Source organism: Carlito syrichta, unplaced genomic scaffold (genome assembly GCF_000164805.1).
Source record: "Carlito syrichta isolate Samal-C Ts95f unplaced genomic scaffold, Tarsius_syrichta-2.0.1 Scaffold305297, whole genome shotgun sequence".
NCBI lineage: Eukaryota > Metazoa > Chordata > Mammalia > Primates > Tarsiidae > Carlito > Carlito syrichta.
This window is the reverse complement of record NW_007249393.1, coordinates 713,253-721,586: the sequence shown is the minus strand read 5'-3', so window position 1 is coordinate 721,586 and position 8,334 is coordinate 713,253. Positions and strand designations below refer to the sequence as shown.

General features: G+C 38.1%; 1 pseudogene; it reads left to right on the top strand.

Annotated features, from left to right (window-relative positions):
- Nucleotides 1-725: 725 nt before the first annotated feature.
- Nucleotides 726-1,067, top strand: LOC103263850 (annotated as a pseudogene).
- The last annotated feature ends 7,267 nt before the right edge of the window (nucleotides 1,068-8,334 follow it).

Sequence of the window (8,334 nt, the reverse complement as noted above, 5' to 3'; positions counted from 1 at the left end):
CTTTATAACCCCACTCTATTTAGCATTTTTAAATTGTTCTCACAACATTTTTCATTATTGTTTAACTAAATCAAGGTATACAATAGTCTTTATACACAATGGCGTTTTTTTTTTCTTTTTGGGAACATGAGAACCTAACAAAGTGGATAAATAATCTGTTTTTGCATGGAGACCGGACTGTTTCATTTCTTCGAAGATTAGCATAAAACACCTCTCAAATGTAAGTGATAGCACTAATTATTGGAAAACTTTGAACTAGTTAAAAAGCCATTCACCACGCTATCTTTTAAAATTTCTGAAGCTATTTTCAATATGCAGCAAATTTCCCAACATTCGAAAGACCATAGTCTAATTTATTTTATTTTTATGGCAATTGGGTGATGGCTGTTTATATATTACCATATGCTTTAATTCAGATAACATCTCCTTCAAGAGATCTTTTGCAAGTTTGACTGAATGCCTACCCCCTCTCCTTCCTTAGAACTGAGTTCCAAGTGTTATCCAAAACTAAAGGCCTTAAATGGAAAAGACCTGTTAATAAGTACTCTTTAATTTCAGAAAGACTTTATTCAAATTTTTTTCCCATATATATCAAGGAATTTGACAGAGTAAATAATAAATATATTTTTCTTCTGCAATGACCCTTGAATTATATTCTATCTAATTTCTGACTTCCAAATCTGAGTTAAGAAAAAAATCACGGACCTGAGAGCGCAACCGCCACCATGAGACTCCACAACAAACCCAAGAATGAGATGACCCCAAAGGAGTTGCAGAAGCAGGAAGAAGAATTTAACAGGGGTCCACTCTCTGTGCTCACGCAGTCTGTCAAGAACAACACCCACGTACTTCTCAACTGCCGCAGCAACAGGAAACTCCTGCGACTTGTGAAGGCCCTGGACAGGCACTGCAAAATGGTGCTGGAGAACGTGAAGGAGATGTGGACCCAGGTCCCCAAGAGCGACAAGGGCAAGAAGAAGTCCAAGCCAGTCAACAAGGATCGCTACATCTCCAAGACGTCATGTGTCATTGTGGTCCTGTGGAACCCGCTCATAGCCAGCAAGTAGGGGCCTCCTCCCAAGGACAGCTCGCTCCCCCACCCTACGAAGACCTGCCCTTTGTGATAGGAATAATAAAGCCCTGTGCTAAAAAATACACCATGGAATATTATGCATCTAGAAAGAAGGACAAACATATGGACTTTGCAGCAACTTGGATGGATTCAGAGTCGATCATACTCAGTGATCTATCACAGAAACAAAGAACAGAGTACCATATGTTCTCACCTTAAGCGGACTTTGAATAATTTTAATACTGTAAGAAAGCCGTTGTCAGTAGTGGGAAACTGTCAAGGGAAGGGGGTGGGATTGGTAGTTGAGGGAAACTGCTAGGGGAGGGAGAGGCATACCTCATCAGCAAGGGTACCTGCATAATCAACGTTTGCATATCTAACCCTGAATTGTACTCCACATCTTTATAATTAAAAGAAAAAAGAAAAGAAGAAAAAAAAATTATAAAAGCACTGAATTTTCCTTATGCTTTTTAGTCAAGTGGCACTACACACACACACACACACACACACACACACACACACACATATGCTTATATAAATATAGTATATATACATTTTATATAGTATTATATATATAATTTATGTTTATATATACAAATTAAGCTCTGTCAATCCTCAGTATATTGAGGATTGACAGAGTTTAATTTTTACACGAGACTGTGAACTACTTAAGAGACTATTCTTCTTCGAATGCACCTAACACATATTAGTACCAAACTCACATTTTTTAAATTTAGGCAAGATTGACCTGTAGATACTTTTAACATAATGGCCCATAAATTTTTTGTGTTCTTCATTTAAGACATAAGAACAAAAATCAGTGGTTGAAATAATGTATTAATTATTTGAATTATAGATTGCCATACATATAAAACAATATCCAAAATAAAGTTTTCAGGTAAAAACCAGGAGATGCAAGTGTAAAGGAACCAAATTTCTGAACTAAGATTGATCAGTTGATCAAAAGGAAAAACATACAGCAAGAAAAAATACTGACACACAGTGAAAAAACAAAAATTTTAAAGAATGTCCTGCAAGTTTTTGACTTCTTCTTAAGCAGTATAATTATTATTATTTTAATTTTTATTTTAAAGGTGTGGGATATAATTCAGGGTTAGATCTACACGTGGTTATTTTACAGGTAAAGTTTTGGACTCATTTTGATTCTCACTTCACCTGATTTGAGATCAGGTACCTTATTGATGAAGCATGCCCCCACCTCCAGCAGTTTCCCACTACTGCCAATCACTTTCTTGTATTATGATAATTGTACAGGGTCCGCCTATGAGTGAGAACATGTGGTACTTAGTTCTTTGGTTCTGTGATAGAGTATTATATCAATGAGTATTATAGACTCTAAATCCATCCAAGTTGCTACAAAGTTCATAATTTTGTCCTTTTTTATAGCTGCATAGTATTCCATCATGTATGTGTACCACATATTTTTAGTCCAGTCCATTTTCAATGGGCAGCATGATTGGTTCTAAGTTTTTGCTATTGTCAATAATGCTGCAATAAATATGCACATGTAGGTATCTTTTTCATAGAGTGATTTGAGTTGCTCTGGGTATATTCCCAGAAGGGTGATTGCTTAATCATATGGAAGGTTGATTTTTAGCTATTTTAGGAATCACCACATTGTTTTCCACAGAGGTTGTACTAGTTTACGCTCCCACCAACAGTGTAGAAGTATTCCCTTTTCCCTACATCCTATCACGTATCTGTTTTTTGAGTTATTGATGATGGTCATCCTGACAGGAGTTAGGTGATATCTCAGTGTGTTTTAATTTGCATTTCTTTGATGATTAGTGAGGCTGAGCATTTTTTCATGTATCTGTTGGCTGCTCATATGTCTTCTTTTGAGAAGCTTGAGAAGCATCTGTTGATATATATTGCCCACTTTTTAATAGGGCTGTTTTTTTTAATTGCCAGCATGTTTGAATTCCTTATAGATCCTAGATGTTAAGCCTTTGTCAGATATATTTTTCCAATTTTGTGAGCTGTCTCCCCACTCTCTTAATGGTTACTTTTCTTTAAAGAAACTTTTCAATTTGATGAGGTCCCACTTGCCTATTTTATCCCTTATGGCATGGGCACTTGGGGTTTTGATCAGAAATTGCTGTCAGTTAAATTATCCCTCTTTGCTCATGATGTGATTCTATAGCCTGAAAAATAAGGCTATCTCCTGCATTTTCTAAGGTTCTTATAATTTAAGGTTTTACATTTAGGTCTTTAATCCATTTAGAGTTGATTTTTGTGTATAGTGATATGTAGGGGTCTTGTTTTAATCTTCTGCATGTGATCAGCTATTTTTCCAACATCATTTACTAAATAAGTTCACATCTCCCCAGTGGTTGTTAGTAGAAGCTTTGTTGAAGATGAGTTGGATTGAGAAATTTAGGTTAGCTTCCAAAATCTCTACCCTGTTCCATTGGTCTATATGTTTGTTCTTGTACCAATATCAGGCTTCTGTGATTACTGTAGACTTACAAAAAATTTTAAAGTCTGGAAGTGTGATACCTCCTGTGTTGTTTCTTTTGCTGAGAACTGTTTTGGCTCTCCATGGTCATTTGTATTTCCATATGAAATTGTGTATTGTCATTTCCAGGTCAGAAAGGAATGATGCTGGTAATTTATTGGGTATTGCATTAAATCTGTAGATTGCCTTAGGCAGGATGTACATCTTAACAATGCTGATTCTTCCTGTCCATGAGCATGGAATATTTTTCCATTTGTTTGTGTCATCTTTGATTTCTTTGAGCAATGTTTTGTATTTTCATTGTAAAGTTCTTTCATTTCTCTGGTTAGGAGGATGCCAAGGTATTTCATTTTTTGTGTGGCTATTTTGAATAGGATTGTGCTTTTTATTTGGTTCTCTGCTTGTTTGTTGTTGATATACAAGAATACAACTATGTTTTGCACATTGATTTTGTCCCCTGAGACTTTGTCAAATTGATTTATTAGTCAAACAGGTTTTTAACAGATTCTCTTGGATTTTGGGGCCATAGAAGCATGTTATGAGCAAAGAGGGATAATTAACTTCCTTTTGTGCTATGTGGATGACCCTGATTTCCTTCTCTTGTCTGATTACTCTAGCTAGGACTTTCAACACTATTTTGAAGAGGAGGGGTGAAAGTAAGCAGCCTTGTCTTGTTCCGGTTTTCAAGAGAAAGGATTCCAATTTTTGACCATTTAGCAATATGTTGTCTTTGGACTTATTGTAGATGGCTCAAACTATTTTGAGTTATGTTCCCTCTATGCCTAGGTATTCAAGGGTTTTTATCAAGAAGGGATGCTGGATTATATTGAAAGCTTTTTTGGTGCCTATGATATAATCATGTGATTCTTATTTTTGCATATGCTGATGTATTTAATTACATTTATGGTCTTGCAGATGTCGAACCAACCCTGCATTCTGGGGATAAAGTCTGCTTGATCAATGTGGATGATTTTTGAGATATGTGGTTGGATCTGATTTTCTAGATTCTTGTTAACTATTTTTGCATCTATGTTTATCAGGGATACTGGTCTGTATCTCTCTTTCTTTGTTGGATCTTTTACTGGTTTGGGTATCAATGTTATGTTAGTTTCATCAAATGATTGGGGGAGAGTTCCGTCTCTCTTGATTGCTAGGAATATTTATTCAATAGAATTGTCATAAACTACTTCTTGTATGTTTTGCAGAACTCCACTGGAAAGCCGTCTGGTCCAGGACTTTTTTTCTGTGGACAGCTTTCTTGTGATGGAGCCAGTTTGCTGGTTTGTTTTTGGTCTATTTAATGTCTCGATTTATTCTTGTTTCAGTCTTGGGAGGTGGCATGATATCAGAAAGTCCTCCTTTTCATTTAGGTTTTCACATTTGTTTCCATAAAGGTGTGCACAATAATCTCTCATAATTTTTTTGTATTTCTTCAGGTTCCATTGTGATTTGACCTGTAGTACTTCTGATTGTGCTTATTTGGACTTTTTCTGTCTTTTATCTGGTTAATCTGGCTAAGGGTCTGTCAATTTTGTTTAGTCTTTCAAAGAACCAGCTTTTTGTTTTGTTGATTTTTTTTCTATCATTTTTTTTTCTTCTATGTCCTGAATTTGGGCTCTTACTTTGGTGGTCTAGATTCTTCTGCTGAAGTTAAGGTTTTGTTGATCTTGTCTTGTCCAGTTACCTTAGGTGATTTGTTAGACTGTTAACTTGTGATTTTTCTATTTTCTTGATGTGTGCTTGTAAAGAAATGAATTGTCCTCTCAGTACTGCTTTTATGGTGTCCCAGAGGTTTTGGTAAGATGAGTCTTTAATTTCACTTATTTCCAGAAATTTTTTAATTTCTACTTTGATTTCTGTGTTGACCCAGGAGTTGTTCAGCATCATGCTGTTTTATGGCCATGTCTTTGTGGGGCTTGGGAGAATTTAATTGACATTGATATTTATTTTTATTCCACTGTGGTCTGAGAAGGTTCATGGCAGTATTTTGATCTTATGAAATTTCTTTATGCTTGATTTATGGCCGGGCATGTGATCAATCTTGGAGTATATTACGTGTGGTGATGAATAGCCTATATATTCCATGATTGTTGGGTGGAGTAGTCTGTAGGTATCTTTTAAGTCCATTTGGTCAAGTGTCAAGTTTAGGTTCTGAATCTCAGTGTTGACTTTTTGCCTTGATGATCTGTCTAGGGTTGTTAATGGGGGACTTAATTTCCCAGTTATGATAGTGTTACAGTCAATATATTATTATTATTATTATTATTATTATTTTGAGTTGGAGTCTCACTCTGTCACCCAGACTGGAGTGCAGTGGCCGCTCCCGGCCACCGCAGCCTTGACCTGCTGGGCTCCGGCCATCCTTCCGCCTCAGCCTTCTGAGTAGCCGGAATTACAGCTGCGTGCTACCACGCCTGGCTGATTTTTTTATTTTATTGTAGAGTTGAGGTCTCGCCTGCCCACGTGGGTCTCGAACCCGCGGGCTCAGGCAATCCACTCACCTCAGCCTCCCAAAGGTGTGGGATTACAGGATGAACCACCGAGCCCGGCTTAGTCAATATATTTTTAAAAAATTTATCTAGAAGCTGCTTTATAAAGTTTGGTGTGCCTATGTTATGTGCATACATGTTTAGGATGAATATTTCTTGTTGATACATTGAATCTTTTATCATTATGTAGTGATCTTTTGTATCTGTTTAAATTTTTGATTGCCTAAAGGATATTTTGTCTCACGTTAAGATCTCAACCCCAGTCGGGCTCCGTGGCTCAGTCTGTAATCCCACACCTTGGGGAGGCTGAGGTGAGTGGATTGCCTGAGCCCGAGGTTTCGAGACCCGCCTGGGCAGCAAGTCCTCATCTCTACAATAAATAAAAAAATCAGCCGGGCATGGTAGCACATGCCTGTAATTCCGGCTACTTGGAAGGCTGAGGCGGAAGGATCACTGGAGCCCAGCGGGCGAGGCTGCAGTGGCTGGAAGGGGCCACTGCACTCAGTCTGGGCAACCGAGTGAGACTCCAACCAAAAAAAAAAAAAAAAAATCTCAACCCCTGCCTTCTTTTGTGATTCATTCATCTGAAAATTTGTTTTCCATCCTCACTTTGAGTCTGTGAGTATCCATTCTAGTGAGATGAGTCTCATGAAGACTGCATATTGTTATGTCATTTAAAAAAAATCCAGTTTGCCTTTCTATGCATTTTCAGTGATGCATTTAGTCTTTTCACATTCAGGCTAATTATTGAGATATGAGAATTTACACCTTTCATGATGAAAATTAATTGTACCCTTGGTTTCTTGATATATTGCACATCTCTTGGAGGCTGTGTTCTGTCTTTTAAAGCTTCTTTCCCATGTTTTTAACAGTTTGGGTTAGTTCCATATTTTTGCCCTCAAGTTCTGAGATTCCTTTTCTCCTTGGTTAATTATGCTTTCCGTGTTTGTCAGCTTGTTAGTTTCATTTACTGTATTCTTTATTGTTGTCACCTCAGTTATCAACTCCTTCATCCTTTCCTCTTGTCTCTCCTCTTTTCTATTCATTCTCTTTATTAATATCTTAATATCTGGGTTTGTGATTTGAGATCAGTAATTCTGGGTACTCTGCATTGTTTGAGTTCCAAAGTCTGTATTCTCAGGTGCTGTCTTCCCAGGAACATGGGTGGAATGATTGGTCTTCCTTTGATTCTTCTTCATTTGTGATGGTTTCCCTCCCCTTTTTTGCCCCTGTCTTTAATTCCATTGCTTAGTGATAAGAGGGATAACTTTCACTTCTGTTTACTGAATCCCCTATTCTTCCTTATGGATTTGTTCAATTTTGTAGCTGGACTGTGGATGGAGAGCTTTGCTTTTTGTAGTATTGAGAATGATTAAGGTGTGATACGGGAGCTGTGGCTCTGAAGCTACTGCAGATCACAGTATCCAGTGATAGTTGTGTGAGCCCCCTGGAACTGGTTCCCCATCTCCTTACAATTTATCCATGTAGTGGGGTGTATTTATACCTCCCAAAAGCAAGATGATATAAGAAAAAAGAAAAGAACACAAAAAGGAAGAGGAGAGATGGGAGGCAGATGAAGAGAAAGGAGTAGGAGAAGGAAAACAGACAGATACACCAACTAATGAGTCAAGGAAGAAACAAAAATAAAAAACAAACAAACAAAAACAAACAACAACAAAAAATCCTGATGGTACATCCACCCTCAAAAATACCCATATACAAACGGAAAAACTAAAAACACCAAAAAACTCCCCAAAACAAAACAAATTCCAAAACATAAAGAAAAAAAGAAGAAAAAAAGCACTCCCTCAGTGACCATTTCTTGAACTGCACATTCCTTTCCCAAGCACTGCTGCTACTTCCAGTCACCGCTGTGGTAGGAAGTGGGCTCCACTCTTGGTTCAGGGCAATCCAGTTGCTCTTATCATGGGTCAGACACTCCACAGACTGCTGTGGGACGAGGGTGAATCACCCACTCGTCCACTTTGTCACAGCTGCAGCCAAGTCCCCCACTCAGAACAGGTGTGTCCATGCCTGATCCAGCTTGGGAGCGGGACATCCATCTCTCCATGTCCATTCCTGACGTTTTCTCTCTGAGTTAGTCATGGTCAATACCACAGGGGTGTGGAGCTCACCTCTGAGTCCCAGGTTGGAGGCTGAACAGAGCCCAGTAGGCCAATGCAGGTCTCTGCCTGGTCCTGGGACAGAAAAAATGGCAGTGGTTGGTGTATCCTCCTCAGTAGTGGGGCTCAGCTCCAGATTTTCTCACCATACCTTCTCCATGGTTACCTCTG